Genomic DNA, 7,776 nt, shown 5'->3' with positions numbered 1-7,776 from the left:
ACCTCAACTAATCCACAGCCAAAAGAAAAACCTTAGTTCCCTAATCCTTCTCTTCTCCGATTTCTTCTCTCTTCTCCGATCTCTTCTGTCTTTTCCGGTGAGTCTCCTCCTCTTCTCTCAGTCCCGGTTAACCCTTCTCGAACCCTACTCCTCCTCTTCTCTCTTGTCCTCTGAAACTCTTGTCCGGTTAATCTCCGACTCGATCTCTTCTCTCTTTGCCGGTAAGTCTCCTCCTCTCCCCTTCTAAATTAGGGTTTCAAAATTGGGGATTCAATTTGGGGTTTAGGGTTATTTTTCGATTAGGTTTTTAATTCGATTTTAGGGTTTCAAAATTGGGGATTCAATTTGGGGTTTAGGGTTATGATTCGATTAGGTTTTTAATTCGATTTCAGGGTTTCAAAATTGGGAATTCAATTTGGGGTTTAGGGTTATGATTCAATTTGGGGTTTTAAATTCGATTTTATTGTTTCGAATTTGGGGATTCAATTTTTGTGTTTCTAATCAGTTTTTTTTTCTGCTTTCAGATGTCTTCTCGAGACCAAAATGTTTCAGTAAACCAAAACGTTTACAGAAATTTCATTGCTTCTCAAGGGTTAAGTCCTCCAGTCTCTGCTCGAAGGACACATTCTGCTTCTGTTCCTCCCCGAAGGTTACCTTCTCTTGCTTCTTCTCAAGGTACATCACCGGCGATGCATGCTGATAATCCTCATGGAAGCTCTCCGGCGATGCATGATGAGAATCCTCCTCAGCAATCAACTTCGCGTATCAACAGTATTTCTGCCTCTCAAACTTTTTTCCCTTTGGAACAGTTACTTGCAAGTTCCGGGCGTGCTGGCTTACCAAAACTATATCCTAAGCGACCTCCGGATACTCTCTGGTGAGAATGTTATGTATCTAACCTATAGTTTATCTTTATGTTTTGTATTTTCAATGATCCTCATTCCTTTTATCTTATGTTTTGTAGGTTTGACCAGGATTCTTCGGTTGCTGCTACTGTCCGGGCCATTTTTGAAAGAGATTTCAAATCAGCTCATGCCAATTGGACCCAAACACCAGGTCCGGTTGTAAACTGGTGGTTTGAAACTTTTGCGGTAAGTTACAGATTGTTGATGTGTTTAAATTACAGATTTTATTTGTTTATCACTTGATTCTTGTTATGATTCTGATTCTGATTCATGTTATGTCTTTACAAGCAAACATATAATTGGGATGCGTCCATCAATGGAAAAGTTAGAGCTGAGTTTGAAAATAAGTTGAAGAGTCGGATGAGTGATCAAGTGTTTCGGTGGAAGGGTAAGTGGAAGAAGAGAGGTAATGACGCAATGCCGCGGTGGCTTGATCCTACCGTATGGGATGGCTTGGTCCAGTTTTGGTGTGAACCAAAATCAGAAGCAAAGAGTATCAATAGCCGTAATGCTCGCTATAGTGATCCTAATGGCACCGGAATACATAAGCACCATTCTGGTCAGACCTCTTTTAAAGCCCGAGCACGAAAGCTTGTAAGTATCTCTGTTTAACACAAGTTCATTATTCATATCATATCTACAATATAGTAATATTGTTGTTTCATTTCTCTGTTTTTAGTCTGAGAGTACTGGTGAGCCACTACCTGATTTCCTGCGAGTACTAGAAGACACTCATAGGAAACCTGATGGGTCGTTTGTTGATGGACTGTCTGAGAAGGTGTTCAATGAAGTGTCGTCAAAGATAGCTGAAGCTGAGTCTGAGCTATTATCAGCGGATAACATGGAGAGTAGTGCTTTTGGCTGGTTATCACTAATTGTGAAGAACCAAATTTATGCTGAGGTAAAACATGCTTCATTGTTTATGTTAATGTTTGTGTTTGTGTAATGTTTATGGTGTGTATATGGTGTGTATAATGTTTATGGTGTGTATATGTTTTGTTGGCAGGTTGCTCCGAAGAAAAAGAACCGAATATATGGGGTTGGTAACATGCAAGCAGAAGCATCTTCAGCTCAGATTGTTCAACCGCCTCCTCCTTCTGAATATCCACTTGTTCTAGCTGAGAAGCTTGCTGCTGCCGAAGGTGTTCTTGCAACTCAGGCAACTCAACTACAGGCCAATGCAGAAAAGATGCGAGAAAATGCAGTGAGGATGCAACAAAATCATTTGAAGATGCAAGAAAATTCAGAGAAGATGCGTAGTTATGATGCATACTTTGACTATCTTGCATCAAAAGATCCAGAGTTTGCTGCTAAATTTCGCCGAGAAGATTCACCGGCCAGAGCTGCGACCGGAGATGGAACCGCCGGACAGTAAAACTGATGAACTCTTTATCCTTTGAACCTCTCATATGTAATGTTTTTTGTAGAACAAAATGGTTATTATGTTTTGTTAACTTATTTTGTAAACTAATTAGTACTTCTAATAACAGCTTTAATTTGCATAAGTTTAAGGTATAATTTTAATTACAGGTTTAATTTTAATTACATGTTTAATGCTAATTAAGCTTACCAAAATGAAAATTATAATTTTTTTTATACCGTTATTACAATTTGCGATGGAAATATTAATTGCAAAAGCATCGCAAATTTGCGAGGGATTTACTAGAGACATATTTGCTAGGATATTGCTAGAAAAATAGTTTCTTGCAATTTGCGTGGGATTTGCGAGGGGCAATTATTCTTCGCAAAAGTTGCGAGGGAATTGCGACGTTGACCGATTTGCGAGAAGCGATTTGCGAGGAACCGACTTACCTCGCAAATCTCTCGCTTTTGTCGATTTGCGAGGGAATAGCGATATATTCGTCCATCGCAAAAGGCATGTTTTCTTGTAGTGTCTGCAGGCAGAGTTAGTTCTAGAAACAAAATATTTTAGATCCCTCGATCGAGCAAGTTTAATTTCAACCAATTTAAGGCAGAACAGAAAGTAGCTCATTGAGTGTTTTCTCTTATTCTGATAGGAAAAATAAAAGAACAAAGAAAAACGAAATAGAGAAATACTAATAACTTGGAAATACACAACAGAAAGAAAAATAAGAGACAAAAGATAGATAATGTGATAAGTTCTGTCTGAGTGGCAGTAAAAACACTTACATAAGCGTCAAATCCTCTACGTAATTTGGAAATGCGTGAACCCTACACCCACTATGCAAAATCGGAACTTCAATGTTCACTCTTTTGAGAATGTTGGTCTCGAGATTGTAGTACAGAAAGAATAAAGGATCTTGTGAGTAGTTTGGGTATAACACAATTTCACAACTACCAATCATTCCAGCAGGGCCTCCATAACTTAGTTCATTCGGAAATGGAAGCATTTGGTAGATACGCTTTGACCATTCATGTTTCTTGGCATCCTCTAAAACCCACAACTCAAAAGTATGAGGGCGACTATCATAATCACAAGCACCTAATTTACCGTTGTAGTCGATCAATCTGAACGTGCAAGATCTCCATACTTGTGCCATGTCTTGATCAAAGTTAGTAAAACTAAAAGTCTCAGACCTAACATCAAAGCAAGCAATGGCGCTGCAAGGGATTGTACCCTTCAGGAACCCTGCTTGGTAATACAAAACACCATTGATGCATATCGTATTATCATCTCGATAGCCATAACGATAATGGATTTTGCAACATTGGATATTTCTCCATAAGAGATTTTTATTTTCAGTCCCTAATGTGAGAACTTGATACTCACTGGATAAGAATGTGTATGAGTCACAAAAGCAAACGATACGCAATATCTTGAACTCTTTGTCGATTGGATCATACCCAAAAGCAAAATTAGAATATCTTACATGTTCTTAAACCACACTGGCTTAATCTCATCCATTCTCTGTCTGGGCAAGGCTAAAACCTGTCCTGTGATGGGATTAGAAATCACCGCCACTGCTGAAGGGTTCTTTCGATAATGTTTACGACAGATCAATCCGCCAACCGGAGGACGACTTATACTGAAATTTAACCCACGTGTCCTGTGATGAAGGGTGGCTACAAGAGACGTGTTATCATCCGGATTGTGAGGCTGAGGTGAAGAGTAGACGAACAACTCTCTTTCATATTCAATAGTGAAAAGGATCCGCGGTGGAGCCGGGGACTTGATCTGGTACAACAGGTTGTTATTTGGACGGCGGATTAGGGACGACCAGAGCTTGGATACGCAACGACACTGAGCTAAAGACTCCAGCGGCAATCTCGACAATATATTACTGATGACGAGATCAACAGGAATCAGACCAAAGTATTCTGTTTCTTCTCCGGAGATTGAAGACATCCGTTGATTCATGGTGGATGGATTAAGGGGCACGCTAGGTTTGGTGGCTCAACTGGAGTCTCTCTCGCTTGCTTTATGTTTCTATCATAGTTGGGCTTTTTTAAGGCCCAATATTATTTCTTAATGGCACCATAGACTCTTCATTTTGGCCCATTTGTAAACGATTAACCAATTTAAATTTACAAATTCTCGAGTTTTTATACCTTACATGTGTGTAATTAAACACAAATAAGACCCCTTGAACTAGTGACAATTATACCATTTTAGACCATTCGTACAAGTTTAACCATTTAAGTTCAAAATAAATAATTAATACAAATATATTAGATAATGTGGTAAGTTGTGTTATGATAAGCTCAAATTGTAATACCCTAATGATACTAACAGCTTTGCAGTTGTAATACTCTAGGGGTCGAATCTATAGAGACTCAAAATCAAACACAATGAATTATAAAGTTTTAAGAATTACGCTAAACAAGATAATTTGAATTAAAAAGGCAATGCAAAAATATTAAATTAAACTGTTGTGAAATCAGAAAATCAAAAGGTTAAGCCTAGGGAATTTCTCAGGAAATTATGAAATATTAAATCAGATAAATTAATTAAGGTTCAAGCAATTAAAAATCAGATCTAGAACTCTAAACAATTTTGTAAAACAATTCATTTCTCACTGCAATTATTATCTAAATTTGAAACTAGAAAATCCAAATCTCTTTGTAAAATTCTAAGTTAAAAATCAGCTTTAAGAACAAGTTTAGATAAGTTCACAAAATTATTAATTCAAAACAATTAATCAGGAAAACAATTATATTCTCATATTAATTTATTTCCCTATGATAACAATTCTAGGTGATCAATCAAGAATTATTGTGAAGAACAACCAAAGATGAAGATCATAAAAGATTATTAACCCTAAAAAACAAAGATCTAATAAATCATAAAAACCCTATGAAAAACCCTAAACCTAACAAGCAAACTACTCAGACATGTTTAATGAAGAACAAATCATAATTCTGAATAACATGCAATAGATATTGAAAAGTAAAAAGAAGGAGTTCAGGAATTCTTCTCTCTAAGGAGTTCAGATCTCTCTCCCAAAAGCTCTCAATATCTCTCAAAACTGCTAGAAAATAACTTAGAGGTTTCTAAAACCCAAAAATAAAATATATACATCCTAAAACACGTCCAGGGGCTTATGATACAATTGTGGAAAACTTCGGGCAAAATTGTAAAACTTCCAATTCTTGCTCTCTCGTCAGACAAAACAGAGTGTCGACCGATACCAAGGTGGTGTCGATCGACACCATTTCTTTGTTTTGTCTCCAAGTTTGTTTCCTCCGGGTTAAATGCTCCAAAATGTCCAAATTGCTCCATCGGTGCCAAAATCCTAGAAAACCTGTAAAGACTCAAAAACATCCTAGAAAACAAATCAAAAGACTCTAAAAGACTCCTTATATCATGGTTAAAAACTACAAAAACCATGATATATCAACTATGAGAAGAAGTAAGCACTTAACTGTGACTTACATAAGCCTCACATCCTCTACATAGTTTGTAAATGCGTAAACGAACCCACTAAGCAATAGTGGAACTTCATGTATTATTACTCTTGTGACAATGTTGGTCTCAAGGTTGTAGTAAAAGATGAAGAAAGGATCTGCTGTAAAGCATGGGCAAAGCACAATTTTGCAACTCCCAATCATTCCAGCAACACGTACAAAAATCCAGCAATGGATTAAGCATTTGGTAGATATGCTTTGACCATTTATGTCCCTTTGCATCCTCCAAAACCCACAACTCAAAAATATTATCGAAACAATCACAACGATAAGCACCTAATTTACCCTTGTAGTCCATCAAAGTGAAACGGAAATAATCCACCCTTATTACTGACATGTCTTGATCTAAGTTAGTAAAACTAAAAGTCTCAGACCTAACATCAAAGCAAGCGATGGCACTACAGGGGATTGTTCCCTTTTGGAACACTGCTGGATAATACAAAAAACCATTGATGCATATCGTATTGTCATCGTCTATACGATGATGAATTGTGCAACACTGGATCTTTCTCCATAAGAGGTTTTTATTTCCAGTCCCTAATGTTAGAACTTGATACTGACCAAAGTAGCGTTTGTTAAAGTAGGGAGAGTTGTTCCAAAACGAGGTGATACGCAATATCTTGAACTCTTTGTCTATCGGATCATACCCAAAAGAATGTTTATCATATGCGTTTGACCGACACTCTGACTTGGTTTCATTTATTCCCAGTTTAGGCAAGGCTAAATACTCTCCTGTGATGGGATTACAAATCACCGCCACTTTTGAACCATTCTCAAGAACATGTTGGCGACAGACCAATCCGCCAACCGGAGGACGACACACACTGAAATCTGACCCGCGTGTCCTATGGCTATGATGAAAGGTGGCTACAAGAGACGTGTTCTGATCTGGATTGTGAGGCTGAGGTGAAGAGTACAAGAACAACTCTCCTTCATATTCGATGGTGAAAAGGATCCGGGGTGGAGCCTGGGACTTGATCGGGAACAAGATGTTGTAATTTGGATGGCGAATTAGGGATGACCAGAGCTTGGATACGCAACGACATTGAGCTAAAGACTCCACCGGCAATCTCGACAAGACATTACTGATGAAGAGATCAACAGGGATCAGATCTAAGTATTCTGTCTCTTCTCGAGAGGTTGAAGAAGACCACCGTTATTCATGGTGGATAATAGATTAAAGGGTAACGCTAGGTTTGGTGCCTCTCTCTCTCGCTTGCTTTATTATTACTTTCCATAAGTTGGCGTTTTCTAAGGCCCAATATTATTTTATGGGCGGCCCCATACACTCCTTCATTGTGGCCCACTTGTAAACGATTAACCTATTTTAAATTTACAAACAAAAAAAATGTTAAAAATAGGGTAAACTTTTGTATTCACTCCCTCCCCTCTCAACCAATCAGAATATTTTATTTAATATTTTATTAAAAAAATAAATCAAAATTAAATTAAAAAGCAAAATAAAATAAGGAAACAAATTCCGTATACTTTTATTTAAAGAAAGTTAAATATTGGCTTGATTTAGATTTTACAATTAAACGAGGTTATATATCGATTTGACTTTATAAATGAGAATTAGGGTTTAGATTTATAATTAAAACGAAAGTATATGTCGGTTTGGGTTTACAGATGAGGTGGTTAGGGTTTAGATTTTACAATTAGAACAAAATTATATGTCAGTTTGGGTTTACAAATGAGATTGTTAGGGTTTAGATTTTACAATTAGAACAAAATTATATTTCGAGTTTGGGTTTACATATTAGATGGTTAGGGTTTAGATTGTACAATTAGAACAAAATTATATATCGGTTAGGGTTTACAAATGAGATGGTTAGAGTTTAGATTTTACAATTAGAACGAAATTATATATCGGTTTGGGTTTATAAAAGAGCGATTTAAGTTTCTAATTTTATAATAATATATACAGATTTTATTTCTTTATTTTATAAAGGGGTGAATGAAGAGGTTCACCCCAAGTATTGCT

The 7,776-nt window shown here is 36.9% G+C and overlaps 2 pseudogenes across 1 annotated transcript; both read right to left on the bottom strand.

Annotated features, from left to right (window-relative positions):
• Positions 1-3,046: 3,046 nt before the first annotated feature.
• Positions 3,047-4,261, bottom strand: LOC109128864 (putative F-box protein At1g61060 pseudogene; annotated as a pseudogene).
• A 1,230-nt stretch (positions 4,262-5,491) lies between these two features.
• On the bottom strand, positions 5,492-6,957 carry LOC109128798 (putative F-box protein At1g61060 pseudogene; annotated as a pseudogene). Its single transcript, XR_015579414.1, has 2 exons — positions 5,751-6,957; positions 5,492-5,629 (listed from the first exon to the last, which is right to left on the bottom strand). The product of XR_015579414.1 is annotated as a putative F-box protein At1g61060 pseudogene (transcript).
• Between the last annotated feature and the right edge of the window lie 819 nt (positions 6,958-7,776).

This window comes from Camelina sativa, chromosome 14 (assembly GCF_030686135.1).
Source record: "Camelina sativa cultivar CO46 ecotype springtype chromosome 14, ASM3068613v1".
Lineage (NCBI taxonomy): Eukaryota > Viridiplantae > Streptophyta > Magnoliopsida > Brassicales > Brassicaceae > Camelina > Camelina sativa.
Note: the sequence above shows the minus strand (reverse complement) of the source record. Positions and strands in the feature narration are given on the sequence as shown.